Source organism: Ovis canadensis, chromosome 17, assembly GCF_042477335.2.
Source record: "Ovis canadensis isolate MfBH-ARS-UI-01 breed Bighorn chromosome 17, ARS-UI_OviCan_v2, whole genome shotgun sequence".
NCBI lineage: Eukaryota > Metazoa > Chordata > Mammalia > Artiodactyla > Bovidae > Ovis > Ovis canadensis.
In genome coordinates, this window is record NC_091261.1 from 14,870,774 (window position 1) to 14,885,660 (window position 14,887).

Sequence of the window (14,887 nt, forward strand, 5' to 3'; positions counted from 1 at the left end):
TGAAACAGAAACCTAATCAGGACGTAGAGAGAGGACTTGCGGTTGCCAAGGGGGCGGGGTTTGGGAGAAGGATGGAATGGGAGGTTGGGATTAGCACATGTAAGCTTTTATAGGTAGAATGGATAGACAAGGTCCACTCTATAGCACAGAGAACTACGTTTGATAGCCTATGATAAACCATGATGGAAAAGAATATTAAAAAAGAATGTACGTATACATATGCATATGCAAAACTAAATCGCTTTGCTGTACAGCAGAAAAGAACACAACACTGCAAATCAACTATACTTGAATTAAAAACATATTAAAACTACAGGAAACTGCGTTACCCTTGAACTACACAAAAAGGGACGGGTCGGAACTGACCCCAAGCTTCCCTTCTTTTGAGTCCTGCAGGTTCCTGCCCTTTCCTTCCCCCTCCTGTGCCTCCTTCACTATCTTCACTCCCAGCAGAATTCTAACTGAGGAAGGCTGCCCAGCTACAAAGACAGCCAGGTGCCCTGCCATTGTGCCCAACAGCGAGGACATCCCGGCGAGCTAACAAGATGCAAATCCCCTGCAATGTGGCTAATGCCTTTTTTTTTTTTTTTAATCCCTCAGTGAAGGCCCAGAAAACTCATTCTTTTTCAGATGAGTTTATAAAATAGCCTTGACACCATGGTCGAATATTTAACACTAATTTAAATAAATTGCATGTGCTCAGCAAAAGAGAACATTCTGTCTTTGTTTAGTCTGAGAGGTTGTTTTCAAGATGAAAGAGACCTGATCCTGTCCTCTAAATTAAGGCAAATCTCAAGGATAGCTATGTCCCTATTTTGGGTTATTTTGATATTAATGAACTGTTTGATGGCTGGGGAAGGAATATCACAGGAATAGAGCCATGTATCGAATTGGGGATTGACAGAAAGTGTCACTTTATCCAGGTCCTGTTGAAGAGCCAAGAACACAACTTTTGCTGCCAAAGGAATCAACTCGCAGACATCTGAGCTGAATTATAGAGGGGGCTCCTAGCCCAGCCCTAGACCTGGTCACCCAGGTAAGGAAATCAGTGAACAGGTGGGAGAAGGATACTCATTGATGTCTAACGGCACCACCAAAGCTTGAAAATTCCTTCAAGGCTCATGCTTTGCCTTTTACACTATTGTACCTCTTAGATCATAACGCAGTGAGTTTGAAACATAATATTTGTTCAACAAATCCTGTTGGTTGACAGATGGGGCTTGAAAAACAGCTTTCCTTTCTTCTGATTGGACAGAACATTCCAAAACAAAACTGGGTGTAATCTTTGACATTTTTGGTCTTCTGTCAGATCTCTCTTTTCAGGAGTCTTAACCTGAGAGCCTTCCCGTGTTGTTTCCTGGTCCTTAAAATCAGCATCCTTGAAGGTCAGCAATGAAAGTTCTAAAACGCCAGTCCTGACCGTAGACGGGGACAAGCAGGTCAGCCAGACTTTATGCCTCTCTAGACATTTTGGTTTAGTACAACTGAAACCAAAAGACATTGCTCAAACAGCAGACATTCTGAAACCTGAAAAACATTTCCAATAAAGATACAGTGATTTAAATGGCTAATCAACTTCCAGACCGCCAACTGCCTCCAGCATATTTGTGCAAATTGCTCTGGTGCCAGGAGTCTGCAAGTTGATCATTTTACTGCAGGTAGGGCGGAAGCAAACCAGTTCCACAGCTTCTATCTGAGACCTTCCACACTGTCATAAATGAATAAAGACGCTGACGGACACAGTGTTTTTGTTTGACTCAAGGACACATCCTAATCTTTCTGGCCAGCTCTTCTGCCTAAATAAATTTCATCCAGACATCCAGTATGTTATGAAAAAAAGAAAGTATTGCAAATTCTAAGGAGAGGATATTTTGGTTCTAGGATCAAGATGAGATTAAAAGGGGAGATATGTAAAACTAACAGTTTTACATAGCAAGGAGCCAGTATTCATATTTGCCAGCGAGCTCACTTTCTGAGGTTGAATTACCGCTCCACTCTTCAAAAATACATAAAAGCTGAGTGGCTGGTAAACAACTGGCTCAGTCATTAGACTTATTCCCCTTCATTTCCTCTCTAACTACTTATCTTGAAGGCTGCATTCACCGATTCTTCTAACTCTAGGAACAAATACTAGCCATATCAAAGACTTACCATTTTCTTGCAGAGAAAATAAACTAAACTCTTAGGTAACTTGCACTGACTTTTTTAGACCTGCCAACTGGCAGGCCAGTCTTAAGGTCTGATATTTAAGAGGATAAGAAATAATGCTGGTGACGGAAAATGACAGTGCCTCAGCCCTGACGCAAAATATTTAATATAACAGTCTCAGAGAGGCCTTGCAAACAGATATCCATGAAGGTATTTTCTCATGAAACCCCAAAAGAAAACTATCACCGTTTCTATCTGCCTCATTAGCAGCAGCATCAAAAGCATCTGGCCAACAGTTGCCAGCATCAACATTTAGAACCTGTGCAAATCAAACTAAGGTTGTCTTTGGGGGATTTACAACCCAAGATGGATTTACTGTAAACCAAGCAGTGTCATTTTCAGTAATAAGAGAAGGAGAAGGTTCTGATCATGTTATTTTCCCAGGTTTTAGGATTTCAGGATGGCACTTTGAAAGTGCCAATTACCAGATTGGGTTATCTCTGTTGAGTAGGCCGAATTCTCATCAAGAAATAGCTGGAGTGGTGATGAGTTACTGCTGCTCAGACAAGGCCAATAAACATATCACACCTGAGCCCCAAGGTAAATATCCAGCCTCTTTCTAAAGTAAGCAGTGGACAGAAATTCCAAGGACAGAATTCAACCCAAGGACAAATCAAAGTCAGTGTGTATGCTCTGTTCGGTGTGAAGAAGTGTGAGAAGTTCTTTCCATTTGTGTTTCAATATGAAGCAGGAATAAAAAGCTGACCAGACAATCAGGAAACCACGCAAGTCAACATTAAAATGACGACGCAAGAAAAATAATTCAAGACCTATGGCACATAGGGCTTCCCTGGTTGCTCAGATGGTAAAGAATTTGCCAGCAATGCAGGAGATGCTGGTTCAATCCCTGGGTCAGGTTTACTTTTGAGAGATACAATGGAATTTCCAATGGAGGGTTTGATAAAGAGTTTTCCAGGAAAACAAATGCAGGATATGGGAAAATGTCCTAATACTGATACGGGGACACAGTCAGCTAAACAAACTTGCCTCTAAAAGGTAGATATCTTAGATTCCATGAGCCAAAATGGAGTCATGGTGTGTACCTAAATAAGATAGCATAAAAAATGGTAGAAAGAAAAAGGCAGGGTCCACAGAAAAGAAGGTACAAACATGGGCGTGAGTGAGATCTGGTGCAAACCACCCCTTCCCCGTCCAGAATATGAACTATCTCCACCATGAAGACATTTCATTAGTGCAAGCGGCCATGCCCTACTCAACCAAATCTGGGCTTAAAGGGAGGAAGGAGGTAGTTTTCTTTTGAAATTGTTGCTGTTTGTTGTTCAGCAGCTAGGTTGTGTCTGACTCTTTGGGACTCCATGGACTGCAGCACGCCAGGCTCCTCTGTCCTCCACTACCTCCTGGAGTTTGCTCAAATTTACGTCCATTATTGACTCTTAATTCCTAGATATATTTGAAGAGGAAGAAACAAGTAATGTGCGTCATAAAGAATTCAATCAAATCCTTCGCATCTTTGGTTAAAGTTGAGGTAGCCCAAGGGTTCTGAGTCATTTCTGCTCTTTTGTTCCTTTCAGTCCAAAGGCAGCTAAATCTGCCAGGGATGAAATCACGTAGCCATCTGAGACCAGAGGTCAAGAGAACGGCAGGTAGTGAGCCCAGCGAGCACAGTCCATCTTCAAACCCCTGACAAAGGACCCGGAAACACCAAAGAGTCGCGCAACAAACCAACCATATATCCTAAAGACTGATGCAAAAGTTACTCTCAACATTTATAAGAAAATAGGCTAAAAACTATTTAACGGAGGAAAAAAAGCATTGGTGAGCCTTGTTCCTATGACAACAATTCCTCCCACCCGAGGGGCTCACCTACTCTTTGGATGTCTAGGTGCTTAAAATTAACCACTTAAAAAGCATTTGAATCTAAAGCTGTCTCTGCTCTTAAGGTTGGTGAATCCTGAGGGGAGGGGAAGGGTGGAGAGAGAACTAGCTGCCTGTGGGATTGGATTACAGGTGGAAACTAATTTAGGGTTCATAGAAACTTGGGATCTGACAGGCGCTTTATGAGACCAGCCTTCCTCCCCACTCCCACTCTTACCGAATTTGTCCGCAGCGTGCGGTTTTCAACATGGGGCATGTATTTTCAGAAGGTATCAATCCATAAAAGCCCCGAAAACCCTCAAAAATCAACATCTCTCTCCTCCAAGAAGCCAGACTTGCAGAGGATCAGAGTGGAAGCTAATTAGGAAGGAACCCGGTTTCAGGAGTTGGTTGGAGGAAAGCAACCGAAATGTAACAAGACAGAAGGAAATCCACCTTTTCAACAGTTATTAAATCGCGCGCTGTAAGGTTACAGAATATCTTCTTCCCTCAGTTGCAAAATGCCGAGAAAAGCGAGCGGGGCTCGCCCCTTTCCGGACTGGCGGCGGGTCCCCGGCTCCCCAGCACCAGCCCCGCCCCGGCCCGTCGACCAGGGCCCGGAAGCGGCGTCTCCGCCGGCTCCGCGCACCGCGGTCCGGGAGCCGGAGCCCCGAGGGCAGGCTCCGGGTGAGCCGGCGCAGCCCACGGGCGCAGCCGCCCACGCGCAGCGCGGGCCGCCGTCCTGCAACCGCGACTTACCGCGCGACGGCGACCCGCCCGGCGACGGCAGCGGCGTGCGCGGCCCGCGGCGGGGGATTCCGGGCTCTAGGCTGAAGCTGCGAAAACGGACGAGCCGAGGGAGCGCCGCCTCCCTGCTGGATCCCCGAGGGCCTGGACTCGGCGTCCTCGCTTCCAGCAGGCTCTCGGGGCGGTCACTTCCACTCCGTGCTCAGGCCCGGGGCTGAGACATCTGTTTTCCATCAACCGCGCGGCCCCGGCAAATCCTGGATTACGCGCCGCCCGGCGCCCGCCGCTTTCCCGGCCCCGGCGCGGCGCTAATCCCCGCACAAAAGGCAGGCGAAGCGCACGCGATGCGGCGCCCCGGTGCAGACAGCCTTCCCCTGCGCGCCGACTGCGGGCTCGGCGGCCGGCTCCCGGGGGAGAGCCGATCGCAGCCCTGGGGCAGGCGAAGGGTGGGCGCGGTCCTCGGGGCTGCTCCCGCGCACGCTTCCTCCCCCAGCTCGGTAAACACGCTGCAAAGTCTGTCCCTTCGGGGGAATGACTTCAGTTTGACGCTGCTGTAAAGGGCCAGCCTCCAGAACAGAATGGCTCATTATTCAAAGCGATCACAGCCCTCAAAGGGAGAGAGGGGGAAAAAATCTCTGCGTTTACTTTAAGTAAATTCTGACAATGAGCGCGGGACGCGAGGAGAAATTACTGTGTCTCAAGGTCTTCCATTTTATTCTGTAAATTAGATCGATGTAGGGAATCTCCCCGCTCCGTCCCCTCCCCTTCCTTCCGCCTAGAAACATTTGTGTGCCTCCTCTGTGCCAGGCACGAGGCTGGGGAAACACTGACGGAAAAAGCCTGAGGTCTCTACTCGCGAGTGCCTTAGGAGTAGCAGGGCAGGGAGAGAGAAGGGGAGAGGAAAGCAATGATTTCAGCGGTTGTGAAATTGCTGTAATAGCCCGTGTCAAGAGGGTTGCAAGAACACTGAAACGGGTTTTGAATCATGCTGGAAATCAAGGCCGGCTTCCCCAGAGGAGGCTGCCATTGAGTTTCGAAGACTGAACGGGCGCCAGGCGGAATGAAGAGGAAGACCTGAGCATCTGTACGAGCGCAGAAAGCAGGTGAGAGGTGCAATGCTGAGAGACGGGGTTATGCAGGACAGCGAGGGGTCGGATCCGAAAGATCTGACTGGCCCATTTCTGACCTTTGCACGCGGCGAGGCCTCTCTGAAGACTTTTAAAGCAGACAAGTGACTTGATTTGATTTGCCTTTGAGAGAGATCGTTGTGGAAGGCATCTAGAAGGAAGACAGTCTAGGAAAGGATGGAGGTGGGGCTGGGATGGATGAGTACGCCAAAGCTGTGCCACAGGTGCAACCTCTAGGATTTGTGGCGGAGACGCAAGGAGGAGCAGAGTTGTAGGCAGGCACTGCGGACATGGCCGGCGGGGTAGATGGAGGGTGCCCCTCACCGGGGGACAAATGAAGATGAGGAAACAAGTGGTTTCTGGTTTTTGTGGGCTATCCAACTGCAAATGTTGCAGCAGGCAAGGCTGCCACATTATTACGGGCTAAACATATATCTTAGGCCCTTTTCCATTTATAAGAGGGCTTCCCAGGTGGCTCAGTGGGAAAAGGATCCGCCTGCCAATGCAGGTGGTGCAAGGAGACGCTGGTTCAATCCCTGGGTCCGGAAGATCCCCTGGAGGAAGAAATGGCAACCCACTCCAGCATTCTTGCCTGGAGAATCCCATCGTCAGAGGAGCCTGGTGGGCCCTAGTCTATAGGGTGGCAAAGAGTTGGACACAACTGAGCGGCTGAACATGCATACGCACACCACTTAGAAGAAGAAGGTAAGTACAGCAATAAAGGAAATACACGACATTTGTTAGAGCTTCCATACCACCAACGGAGTGGCTTACACAACAAAAATTTATTGTCTCACAGTTCTGAGGCTAAAGATCCAAGTTCACTGGGTGAACAGAGCCATGCCCCCTTGAGGGCCCCAGGGAAGGATCTGCGCCAGGACTCTCCCCTGGCTTCTGATAGTTTCCTGACTTGTGGCAGCATAACTTCAATCACAGGGCCTTCTCCCTGTGTGTCTGCTTCCAATTGTCCCCTTTCTATAAAAACACCAGTGATACTGGATTGGGGCTTCCCAGGTGGGGCTAGTGGTAAAGAGCCTGCTTGCCAATGCAAGAGATGAGACTTAAGAGATGCAAGTTTGATCCCTGGGGCGGGAAGATCCCTTAGAGGAGGGCAACCCACTGCAGGATTTATTTCCTGGTGAATCCCATGGACAACTGAGCCTGGCGGGCTACAGTCCATGGGGCTGCACAGAGTTAGACACGACTGAAGGGACTCAGCATGCACTCAGGATACTGGATTAGAGGCCACTCCACTCCAGTATGAACTCATTGTAACCAGTTACATCTGCCCTATTTTGAAATGATTGTATTTGCATATAAAGCCACATTCTGAGGTACTGGCTGTGAGGATTTCAACATAGGGATTTTAGTGGGACACAATTCAACCCATAACATTCACAGTGCAAATTAAGTTATCGAGTGGGATTCAATATGGAGTTGTAGAGAAACACCAGTTTTAAGTGGCTAAAAGAGCAGATCCAGGTGGAAAGTGAGAAAAAGATGATGAGAAGGTACAAGAAGGGTTACGCACAGTGAAGAGACGTGTTTGAGAGGGATCATCCACATTGCCAGATCTCACCAAGTCAGGCCAGACAGAGCTAGACCTTGCCATTGCCTCTGGCAGTGTGCTAGTCATTGGACCAAATGGTCAGAACACAGGAGCTTCAAATACTTCGCTCCAATATTTTGTGATTTTTAAAACCATTGCCCAGGGAATTCCCTGGAGGTCCAGTGGTTAGGACTCAGTGCTGTCACTGCCGGGGCCTGGATTTGATCCCTGGTTGGGGAACTAAGGTCCTGCAAGCCACACAGGACCTCAAAAAATAAAAAAATAAATCTAAAAAAAAAAAAATCATTATCCAGCAAACTCCCTGAGGGAACTGGGGGTAGTGGACACTAGTTTGACTCGTCCCCACGCCTAGCCTGCTTTCTCAGCCTCCTTTACAGCTGGGGCTTGAAACCCTGGCCTAGGCTCTGGCAGTCAGGTGGATAGTTGCTAGGCTTCAGTCTGGATGAAAGCCATATGGGAAGGCAGACTCTAAGGAAGCTGCTTTCTGTGAGGTGGTGGAATCTGGTAGAAAGATATAGAGGCCCAGGGCCAGCAGGGGTGAAGGTCCGAGACGCGCATGCCCAGAGGAACAGTGCTGGGCCCGTACCGGAACCTTCCTGTGATACAATGTAGGGATCGTTCTCAGTGGGGTAACCTCTAAGTCTAATTCTCTGGGTTTCTCGGAGATTCTCTGAGCCATGTAATAGTCTTAAAAAAGAAAAAAAAATGCTTTATTGAGATATAATTCACACACTATAAAATTCATCCATTTAAACTGTGTAATCCATATATATATATGAGAGATAACCAACAAGATATATATATGTGCGTATGTGTGTATATGACTGAATCTCTTTGCTAGACACTGAAAGTAACACAACACTGTAAATCAACTATACTTCCATTTTTTAAAAATGAATCTTCAAAAAAAAGTGTACAATCCAGCGGCTTTTAGTATATTCACAAGGTTGTGCAGCCATCTAAGTCCACTGTCTAAGTCCAGGACATTTTCATCACCTGTGATCACTCCTGGTTTCCCCCTCCTCCCAGCCCTGAGCCACAGCTAATCTACTTTGTGTCTCTACGGATTTGCCTATTCTGGACATCTCATGAATGGTTCATCTCATGGTTCTGGCTTCTTCCACTGATGAAAAAGTTTTTAAGATTCATCCATATTAGCACGAGTTGTAGCACGAATCAGCGCATCATTCTTTGATATACTACATTTTGTCTGTTGGTTCATCAGTGGATTTTCACTTTTTGGCTGGCGTGAATAATGCTGTTTAAACATTTGTGTGCAAGTTTTTGTAGGAACATATATTTTCATTTCTTTTGGGTATATATCTAGGAGGAGAATTACTGGGTCATATGGTAATTCTAGGTTGAAAAATTTGAGGAACTGCCAGACTGTTTTCCAGAGCAGTTACACCATGTTACACTATCACTAGGGTTCTAATTTCCCAGTGGGCATAAAGTGGTATCTCACTGTGGTTTTGATTGGCATTTTCCTAATGACTAATAATGCTGAATATCTTTTCATGTGCTTCTTGACCATTTGTGTATCGTCTCTGAAAAAATGTCTATTAAAATCCTGTTAGGGGAACTGTCCCAGACCACCTGCCCTGGCCAGGCACCATAGTAACCACCTGCACGAGCTACCCTGCAACAGGAGCTTTTGGTAAAGAGCTTGAAACAAAGAGGCTGATGCCAACCAGAAGAATTCAGAACAGGCCCAAAGGACAGAGGAGATGCCAGTTCATCCTTCTCGCCAGGGTCCATCCTGACTGATGCTTGTTCCCCTCGGAAGGGCCCTGAGTCAGAATGACTGGCCAGAGTTAGCCCGGCACCTAACCCTGTCACCACCACCTGAGACCGAGCCATGTGGCAGCGCAGTCCTCCCGGGTCCCCTCGCCCTCTTGCTCTCTGCCTGCAAGCCCCTGTTCCGATAAATGCTCTTGGTTTGTCAGCACGAGGGTCTCTCTGAACAATTCATTTCCGAGTGTGAGGCAAGAGCCAACCCTCAGGCCCTTTTGGAAGGGGTTCCCCTTTCTGCACCATACCCATTCGAATTTTTGTAAATTTGCTTAAAAAATCCATAAAAGTGACCACTGTAATCATTTTTAAGTGCACAGTTCAGTCGCTCAGTCGTGTCCGACTCTTTGTGACCCCATGAATTGCAGCACGCCAGGCCTCCCTGTCTGTATTAAGTACATTTATTCACATTGCTGTGAAATCATCATTCTTTGCCCATTCTTAATTGTCTTTTTAAATTTATCTTTTAGTGTTTAATTTTTATATCCTGGAAACAAGTCTCTTAATGGAAAATGATTTGAGAATATTTCCTCTCATCCTGTAGGTTGTTCTTTCACTTTCTTGAGGGTGTTTTAATATTCTTTAATAAATTCCCTTCATGCTCAAATTAACTGGAGTAGCGTTGTCAGTCACTAAGAACATTGTTAAATACCATTTCCCCTCCCAAAAACAACCTGTCTCATAACACATCTTATATCCATCACTGACTTAGAACTTTGGGTTTTATTATTTTTCCTAAAGCCTTTCCAAGTCTATCTGAATCCCACTCTATGATATTGTGATTTATAATAAGAAATACACATTCGGTCTTCGTTGCATTTCTGGCACAGAGCTCCTAAAACCCTTGAACTTTCCTGAGTGATGAGCACATAAGTGTGTCTTGTTATGTTAATGAGGTGACTTCTGGATCACACCAGAAGGATGGAGACTGGCTCAGTCCCACTCCCTGACTTCTAGGGAGGAGAGAAGGGCTGGAGATTGATCAGTTTCCACTGACCCGTGATTTAATCAATCATGCCTATGCAATGAAGCCTCCATAAAAACTCAAAAGGGCATAGTTCTGAGAGCCAGGCTGGGGAACACATGGAGATTCAGGGAGAGGAGTGTCCCTGGAGAGGCCCAGAGGCTCCTCACCCTTCCCCGACCCTTGCCCTGCGTCTCTCTCCACCCATCTCTTCCTGAGTTATATCCTCTCATAATACTGGCGACCTAGTAAGTAAAGCGTTTCTCTGAGTTCTGTGAGCTGCTCTAGCAAGTGAACTGACCCTAAGGAGGGGGTCATTTAAACCCCCATCTATAGCCGGTGGACCAGAAGCACAGGTGACAACCTGGACTTGTGACTGGCTTCAGAAGGGAGCGGGGGGAGCTGGGGGAGTGGAGGGTGCAGTCTTGCGGGACCAAACCCTTGACCTGTGGGCTCTGATGCTCTCTCCAGCGATCAGTGTCAGAACTGAATTGAACTGTAGGACACATGCTGGTGCTGCAGAAAATTGCTTGGTGGTGGTGGTGGGAACTGCTGCCCACCCCCCACCGCCATACAAATGTAGCAGGTTGTGCTCAGGACCCTCCTGTGTGTGACTCTTTTGCGACCCTGCGGACTGTAGCCCACTGGCTCTTTTGTCCATAGGATTCCCCAGGCAAGAATCCTGGAGTGGGTTGCCTGTGCCCTCCTCCAGGGGATCTACCCAACCCAGGGATTGAATCCAAGTCTCTTATGTCTCCACCACCCAATTATTTCTCCCCTCTCTCTGGTCCTACCCCAGACAGCTGCAGTCCTGTGTAGTAACCCGCCCCCCAGACACACATACGCCTCCATCCCTCTCCAGGCCTTCCCTTCCTGCTATAGGGCTGCAGTCTCTCAGGATCTAATGAACGAGATCGACGTCCTTTTACTCTTTGGATCATCCTCAGCGCCCAAGACAGGGCTTTGTGAAAACCTGCAGCACAGTAAACACATGTTCAAAGGAACTTGATCTTGTGCCTTATTTCCTTACTCTATGTGCTTTATTCTAAAAGTATATTTATGCAGTCCCTGATTTTAATCTTTTCTCTAAGTGAACACCTCTGGGGGATCTGAAATGGGTTGCAGGGCAAATCTATGGTGTTCAATTTATGATTGGAGAAATGGGATTCTCTGGGGAATTAATTAATCTCTACGAGTTTGTGAAATGGTAAAAGAAGGTAAAACTTCACAGATAAAGTTCTCAGGACCCAGAGAGGAGGTAAAGAGTAGTCTAAGGGTCAAGGGTCATGGGTCTAAGGTGAAGGTATTCCCTGGCAGATTCTTCCGGAGGCCTGGGCTTCCTGACTGCCACTGCCCAGTGCTTTGGGGCATCTCTAGCCTCGCCTTCTGCTCCTCGGCCTGTAGAGCAGTCTTCAGCTCCTCAGAGCAGGCACTGACTGCTGGGTACCTGTTGGGACTGCTGGGTACCTGTTGGAACAGCTGGAAAGAGCCCATGTTCATTCAGTTATAGGTCCATACACAGAAATCTGTCACATTTCTATATGCCAACAACAAAAGATCAGAAAGAGAAATGAAGGAAACAATCCCATTTACCATCACATCAAAAATAAAATACATGGAAACTTACATTACCATCTGTAAAATAGACAGCCAATGGAAATTTGCTGTATGACTCAGGGAACTCAAACAGAGGCTCTGTATCAACCTAGAGGGGTGGGATGGGGAGGGAGATGGGAGGGAGGGGACATATGTACACCTATGGCTGATTCATGCTGATGTTTGACAGAAAGCAACAAAATCCTGTAAAGCAATTATCCTTCAATTAAAATAAAATAAAATGCCTAGGAATAAACCTACCCAAGGAGGCAAAAGACCTGTACTTCAAAACTTATTGTTGAAAGAAATTGAAGCTGACACAGAGATGGAAAGATACATCATATTCTTGGACTGGAAGAATCAATATTGTCAAAAGACTATACTACTCAAGGCAATCTACAGATTCAATGCAGTGCTATCAAATTACCAATGGCATTTTTCACAGAACTAGAACAAAAAAATTGTTAATTTCTATGGAAACAGAAAAGACACTGCAGATTACCAAAGCAATCATACAAAAGAAAATTGGAGCTGGAGGAATCAAGCTCCCTGACTTCAGACCATACTGTAAAGCTACAGTCATCAAAACAGCAGTGTACTGACGCAAAAGCAGACACAGATCAACGCAGCAGGACAGAAAGCTCAGAAATAGATCCATGTGCATATGGTCAGTTCATCTATGACAAAAAAGGTAAGAATACACAGTGGGGAAAAGACAGGCTCTTCAATAAATGGTGCAGGGAAAACTGGACAGCTAAATGTAAAAGAATGAAAGTAGAGAAGGAAATGGTCACCCACTCCAGTACTCTTGCCTGGAAAATCCCATGGACGGAGGAGCCTGGTGGGCTGCAGTCCATGGGGTCTCTAAGAGTCGGACACGACTGAGCGACCTCACTTTCACTTTTCACTTTCATGCATCGGAGAAGGAAATGGCAACCCACTCCAGTGTTATTGCCTGGAGAATCCCAGGAACGGGGGAGCATGGTGGGCTGCCGTCTGTGGGGTCGCACAGTCGGACACAAGTAAAGCAACTTAGCAGCAGCAGCAGCAAAACATTCTCTAACACCATACAGATGTAGGCATAGGTCCAACTGTCTACTGAGCACACACAATGTACAAGGCACTGCTCTGGGCACACAGAGGAGCGAAATTTGTTTCCCATAATCGAGAGTTGGATGACAAACAGAAGGTCAAGACAAACGCAATTAACTAGCATCCAAAGCAGAATGGGCCTCTAATAAAAGAGGCATAAAAAGCTGTCTTGAAGATTCAAGGGAAGAAGAAATCACCCACTTTTTCAAGTAGCAGGACAAGCTTTATGGAAGGTGGGCAAGGAGAACTAGGCTTTTGCTCAGAAACTCAGGACCTCTAAGCCATAATCCCTGTTCTCTGCTAGCTCCCAAACCAGTCAGGATGAACGTCATACATACAGCGGCTGCAATTCAAGACCATATATGTTAACACCAGTACAAAAGAATCACAGAAAAGCTAGAGATTATTTCCTATTAGTCCAGGAAATACTTTATGAAAGGGTGGACTTGGGCCCTAAAAGATGAAAAAGGTTTTATTAAAATGCTATTTTTGAATAAAAAACAATTAAATGATCTAGAAAATTTAGAAAACCCAATAAGGTATAAAGAATAAAATAGAAATCATTTATAGGGCCACTACCTACAGATAAATACATTGCCAGATATATAATATGCATAACAAATATTTGTAATATAAATAAATATAATTTGTTTATTCTTTCCCTCAAGTATATTTATTACATACATGATTTTCAGACTTGCTTTTAAAAAACATATATATGTAAACTGATCAGTACAATTATTTGAAAACATATTTTTAAACAGCTGAAGAGTATTCCATTAATTTATATATCATTTATGCAACCAATTTTCAAAATGTTCACATTTAGATGGCTTCTAAATTTCCAATTATTATAAATTAAACTTCAATGAAATTCTTAAATACACACCTTTGTCTACACCTCTGTATTATCAGCATAGATTCCTATAGGTGGGATTACCAAATCAAGGTATATTAACATTTCTGGGGCGCTCGAGAGAGTAAAACATTGCACAATTACTTTCTAGAAAGGCTGGGCCAGTTTACCTTCCCATTAGTTAGGTGTGCCAAGAGACACACTCCTTCACCAGCAGTATTATTTAAGGTGTTTGCTAATCTGATGAGGAGAAAATAGTAATTCATTGCTTTTAAATTTTGTATTTACTTGATCATTAGTGATGGGAACATTTTAAATATGCTCCTTTCCATGAATATTTCCTTTATGTTGCCAGTTCATCTATTTACATCAAGTGTTGTAAGTGAAACACATATTTTGAGGAGGAAACTTGGAAAGAATCTGCCGTTTCCTCAATCTTGGTGCTCTATGACTCCCTTTGGGTGGCCAGTGTAATCTTATTTTTTAAAGACACACTCCCATCCATTCATCTCTCTCTCTCTCTTTCTCTCCATCCCCTCTTTCTTTCCCTCCCTCCATTTTTTTTTTTTTCCTCTCTCCCCTGAAACACAGCCAGCTACACTCTTCATCTGGTGCTCAAAGAAACTGGTCTGTTGCAACACTGGAGGACAAACTGATGGTATTAGGATTATTGGGACAAAACATCCAGACTGCCAAGGGCAACTTAGCCACAGTGACTCTTTTTAAGTGCTGATTTCAGAATTAACCTCCTCTTACACCATAAGAGCAGACTCCGCAGTGTTCCCTCCTGACTCCTCAGTCTCATCTGAACTGCACTTTCCTGCCTCCCTGGCATCCGCTGAGCCTGGTGTGGTCTCGTCTACACCTTCCCCAGTCCACAGCCTGCCTGTCCCTGATTGTGAAGCACAGGTGGTGGCCTTTGGAGGAAGGGTATTTTTTCCTCTGAATTCCACAGCACACTGCATTTTATTTAAAGCATTGCCAGTCTCCCAGGTATTCTGGTTCTTTGTGCATGCAATTCCTCGCTTTCATTACTTTATAGACTCCTGGAGGCATCTACTTGAGGACTCTCCGTGTCTTCTTTATGTCTGGTTTCCCTTAGTACAGTCAGCAGAAACTCA

The 14,887-nt window shown here is 45.6% G+C and overlaps 1 protein-coding gene across 10 annotated transcripts in view; it reads right to left on the reverse strand.

Moving 5' to 3' along the window:
- The window catches only part of TRIM2 (tripartite motif containing 2), a 186,602-nt gene that overhangs the window by 101,847 nt on the left and 69,868 nt on the right, over nt 1-14,887 (reverse strand). The window contains exon 1 of one of the 10 annotated variants that reach the window (XM_069556659.1): nt 4,783-5,527. The exons of 8 other annotated variants lie outside the window; for them this stretch is intronic. The gene's annotated coding sequence lies outside the window, so the exon portion shown is untranslated. Of the gene's footprint in view, nt 1-4,782; nt 5,528-14,887 lie in introns of those variants that run through there. One more of the 10 variants, XM_069556660.1, reaches the window with a different exon arrangement.